The sequence below is a fragment of the Vanacampus margaritifer genome, chromosome 14 (assembly GCF_051991255.1).
Source record: "Vanacampus margaritifer isolate UIUO_Vmar chromosome 14, RoL_Vmar_1.0, whole genome shotgun sequence".
Lineage (NCBI taxonomy): Eukaryota > Metazoa > Chordata > Actinopteri > Syngnathiformes > Syngnathidae > Vanacampus > Vanacampus margaritifer.
In genome coordinates, this window is record NC_135445.1 from 13,478,886 (window position 1) to 13,484,510 (window position 5,625).

Sequence of the window (5,625 nt, forward strand, 5' to 3'; positions counted from 1 at the left end):
CATGGTATTGTAAGCGTGTTTTTTGACAGTGACTTTGTCTTGTCCGTAACTATGCAGCATCAAGTGACTGGCAACTGGGAACATACTGTCCAAAATGATGGAATGGCCGGTGTTTGTCCGCTGTGAACAATGAAACTGCTGGGGTACAAGTAATTGCCACATCAAGAATGTAATTAAATTACTCCTGAATAAATGTGGCCTTTTTGTGATGAGGTGACAACATACAGTGCCGTGAAGGTCGAAGCTTACCCGCTGAAACTTTGACAAAGTTATGGCACAAATCATTAACAGGGTATAGATCTTGTATTACAAAAAAACACTACACACATCAGCTATGTTCAAATAAATGAACGGCTCATTTTGTGTTAATTTGTTCACTGAATGTTCCACAAAGTGAATTAGGCCTGCGGTTAATTTTTTTATGGACTGATTCGAACAAAGCTGGGAAATTCTGTGTGCAGATAAATAAAAGCCACTGAAGATTGGATAGTTCCGCTCAACAGGCCTCGTGAATGTCATGTGGAAAAAGTTGTCAAACATAAAAAATGTTGAAGCTACAGATAGGACACTGCTTCAAAACAAAATCAAATGACTTTACTGTAAATGAACCAGGAACAACAATAACCGTCAGGACAGGGTTAGTTACCTGCATGGTGTTTTGGTCACAAGATGGTGCTGATGCACGACCAGAGAGAAATTCCACTTGTAAAATGATGTTAGTCTGTTAATGGAGTCCCTTTTCAGTAGATGAAGGCAGAAAACCTAAGGCCAATATTGTCCCTTTCAGTAAAGTTCAAGTAAAAAAAAATTCAAGTGTGAATTCAAGACTACAGCAGAAAAGTAATCAAGTGCTTTGTGACATGGACTTTACAAGGAAGGCTGTGAGAATCAGCTCAAGTCAGAAAAGGGTTTCTTACTGTCTTCCAGTGGGTAGTCCACCTATTTTTATTCAAATTTTCAAGAAATGCGAAAATAAAACTGAATGGAAACGCCATAAATTAAAAAAAAGGTCCCAAAATAAGCAAAAAAAAGTTTTTATTACACTTGGAGGGGGTGGATTTCGAAAAAAGGAAAATTTGAATTGTGGCTATGGGAACAGGTTTTGCAAATAAACGCTGATAAGACCGGATACACATTGCACGTTTTGACCGGATATTACGTCACATGTACGTTTGTAGTCCCAAAGCAATGTCGGACAATAAAGTAAGGTATATTTGAGGGGACGACGAAGCAGAAATCTTTTTGGAATGAATTAAAGAAGCAATTATTAATGCAATTTCAGATGGAAAACAGCAAAGAAACGCTACGGTTTATCAAGAATTACAAAAGCAAACTCATACGACATCATCGCACGGCGCAGTCACTTCCTGGTCATCTTCTTTTTTTAATTTACTGGTAGATCACATCTCTGTGGTGTGAGTCCCCTCTCAATATTCGCAAAAGAAGAACAGAAGGAAACGAGCATAAGTCGCATGTCCGTTTTGCTCATTTTTAGTAAATTTGCTTAAAAAATTGAAACAATTGGATGGAAACCCGACTAGTGTTGGGCAATCCAAGTCCAGAAAATAAAAACCCTGGAAGAGACATTTGTCAATTGTGAACAAAATGGGTATCTGTCAGTGAATGATTGAAAGATCCATCGGTACTCGACCCAGTTAGGGACCATTACACTCACTGACGGATGAATGCCCACTTCTGTCAAAGCTTAGTCCGTCATTTTTTTTTTTAAAGTTTCTTAGGTGTCCGTCAGTGACGGAGTGACAGACAGTCCGCCAGTACTGACGGAATGCCCACCTCTGAAAAATGGACTAAAGGTATTTGTAATCATGAAAGAACTTCACCAGTAATTACAGGTGACTGCTGGAAATGGATTAAACAAACAATTAACATCTGTTATCGCTGCCAAAGTCACAGCCAACAATCACAACCTCGCTGAATAATGTGAGTCTTTTAAAATAGTAAAAATGTGTAGTCTACTGTACCAGCCAGCCATCTTGCCTTTTTTTTTTGTGACGCTGCTCAGGACTAATCTCTTTCAAAGTATTTGTATCATCTAGAAGCCCTGTAAAGCTAGGCCTTTAGTATCCTGTGAATTTGCTTGTCTCCTCATCTTACCTCTCTGCTTCATCCAACTGGAGTGTTCTCGGTTTGCCCTCAGCGCCCCCTCAGTAGCGTCCGTATTTCCACCCACCTCCTCCTTGGGTACAGACTGCCTGGTGAGTAAGAAACAAAGAAGTCTCTGCCTCAACGTGCTGACAAAAAGCGCATTGGGCCCATCCTCTGGGATCCCTCCTGCTACTACCTCATCCTCTGACCTGTCTGCCATGAGCCAAATGCTCACAGCGACTCATCCAAATGAAGCAGGCAGGCTTAACTTCTGCCCTTTTGCACTCTCTGTCTCCCAGAACATTACTGCTGCTCTGCTCTTCCTCTATACAGATATAATCAAGTAACCTGCCATCTGTTCACGAACCATCTGTTAGAAAAAAAAACATTCTCTTTGAAAAACAGCCTTCAGTTCTGATCCACAGAAAATCTATAACTTTGTTACACAGTTCTTCTCTTGTTATGCTCATAATCTGATTCCTATCTGATGACATCCAATTCTGTGAATTGGACCGCAAGGGAGCAATGGAATCAAAATTGTGTCTCTTGAACCTTGCAATGAAATGTAATCATAAAGTGTCTATCATAAATTGTAAAGTTGACTAATGAATTTCACCACTACACAAGATCTTTGATTGATTGACAGAACAGTGTGGTTTGAACTGCGGCTTTCTAAATCCCATTCGGGTATACCATAAATATTTCAGAACAGAAATTAAAATTCTACAGTCATGTTTTCTTGGAACTGAGTGACTGGAATACCAATTCATTGTCCAGAAATGAAGGATGAATTTTCAGTTGTTTCAGATTTTCCTATGTAACTTCAACAAATCCTATTTCATAAACATAACACAGCTGCACACATTTACCCCAAAAAAAATGTTATTTATCTCCATGATAACCCCTTCTTAATGGTATGATTCGTTTACCCACCATAGAACGCCCACCTGATATGTTCCTTGATATCACAAAAACTACAAACATAGCATTTTAAAAGAACATTCCAACCTCATATTAACATTAACATTAACATTAACATTAACATTAATTAATTAGTAGCATCTATTTAAAATTTACTGGAAACTGAATCCCCTTTTGCTATTGCAACCTATTTCTTCAATGCTTCAGTGAGATATTAGCGGCATATTGATATAATGATTAGAAATGTCAGCATTCCAACAAACAGTCCTTGAACTGCGGAGCCCCTCTGGTGCCAGGGTATGAATTTTATTTTTTTTTGCTCATCTGTACCCACTGTTTAGCAATCTGTACCCACTGTTTAGCAATCTGTACCCACAGTTTAGCAATCTGTTCCCACAGTTTAGTAATCTGTACCCACAGTTTAGTAATATGTTCCCACAGTTTACTAATCTGTACCCACAGTTCAGCACGTCAATAACAAACAAAGAAGAACATTCGAATATGTAGATACAAATAAACAGGCGAGAAAATCCATGCCATTTTGAGTTTTATCTTCCACCTTGCTTAAGGACATCATTTTTACAGATCATAAAACAAAGCAACTGGTTAGACCAGTTTCTTCCCGTCATTTTGTAGACTCAGTAAAAAAAAGAAAAGAAGAAACAGCAACTAATATTGTTTTAGCTGTAACCAATTTGTTTCCAACATCGCATTTGGGAGTATTAAGACCATCAAAGCCTATTCATTGGCTACTACTGGCATGCTTACTTCACCAGTTGAGCCAATATTTTCCCATCATCTAGCTGTTAGGGGGGGAAGAAAGAAAGAAAAGACAAACTGTCACTAACAGGATGAGTTTAACCAGCTTAATTTAATAGCCTTAATAAATAAATAAATAAATAAGCATACACTAGAGCTAAGCATCTGCCACGTCTTACATTATCATCACCATCATCGTCATTATTATTATTATCATTAATTGTGTTTTATAGTTCATGTTTTAATATACAGCTCTTTGTTGCAGCAGCTGTTTTTAAAGTATAGTTTTGCCCAGTTGGTGTCCCTCATTTTAAGGAACTAACATGAACTATACAGCTGAGTCAACATGTAGCAATGGTTTAGGTGCAGTTTATAAAATGTCATTTCCACTTATTAGGTGTCAAAAACAACGTTTTATCCATTTAATAGTCGTCCCATAAACTACAGATAGATGACTTTGCTATGTCTATGATGACTAGCATGCTAACATTAGCTCTTAAGGACAATGGTTCGTCCCTAATTAATACTCCAATTGAATTAACCTACAGTAATTTGCTACAACTAAAATGCTAACCTTAGCATTTTTGCCCGACGCTACAGCTATTAGTAGTTAGCATGCTGACAGAATTGATTTATGCGGTCAGGTACATTGAAAAATCATTTACAGTTTACCTTCAACTGTTTTGTTGCTTTCAGTGTAAGATGGTATTTGTTAGTATTTGTGTATTTGTTGGTATTTGTTGTTATGGTAAACCGTGTTCAAATATTGTAAGTAGGTAAATTAACGTACCTGTACATTATCATTGTTTAATGCCTGCAGCCATAAGCAATGTTTGGTGGTGATTCTCATCAGTATCTGCTGCCATCTACTTGTCACTTTTGGTTACAACCAAAAGGGTTGACCGGTGACAAGTACATCCGTGTAGCGTGTAACGATTTAACAAGCCCTATTCACCTCTGTTTTAAATTCATTATACAGATGCGATCATATGTTGTGCCCAATAGGTGGGAGGATACATTTTCACACGGCATGCAAAAGAAAAATAGTAAAAATGTAATGCGTGTTATTGGAAGCTTCATCACTGTGCTGCAGTAAAAAGCTTTGCTCAAATGCACCTCCAGTGTTGGCCTGCTAAGGGGGACTCGAGACTGTGGCCACTGTTTTTGTTTTTTGTTTAACCTGTACTTGAACAGAAAACATGCAAATTCAGCCATTTTAATAATGAAATCTTGGACATTGTTGGCCAGACCAGAAAACTAACATGGAAAATAAGTTCATGTTTGGCTTCTCTCTTTACAAGCATGTCCTGAATTGTTTTCCCCACCTAACTAACAAACACCATTCTTAACTCATTCACTGCCATAAATTCATTTTAACTACTGAAGTCATGCAATTAATTACAATTAAAAAATGTAACCGCCTGTCGCCACAAATTTTTCAATAATCTTTTATTTTTTTGTTTAGAAAAGACTCCACACTGATGATGTTTTACTGATTGACAGAGTCATCTTTCACTGTCTGCATTTGAATTATCATACTTAATTTAAAGATGGTGTGCTGATAATTGATTTGTGAGTCTTTGACATATGTTCCGAAGGTGATCTGTAGGTGCTTTGTTTTACAGGAAATCTCAGCATGTCCCTGTATGTTGATGATTAACAACATGATTTGCTTTTAGTGAACACAGCCAGCACACAATGAATCCATCTCCTAAAATCATTGTGCCCCCCACCCAAGTGGCCCCTTCAAATGTTCTCACGCCTGACCCCGCCCCCTGCGGTACTGAATGGGTAAAGGTGCATAGGTAATCACAGGGGCTTCATTCGTCGCCACTCGGA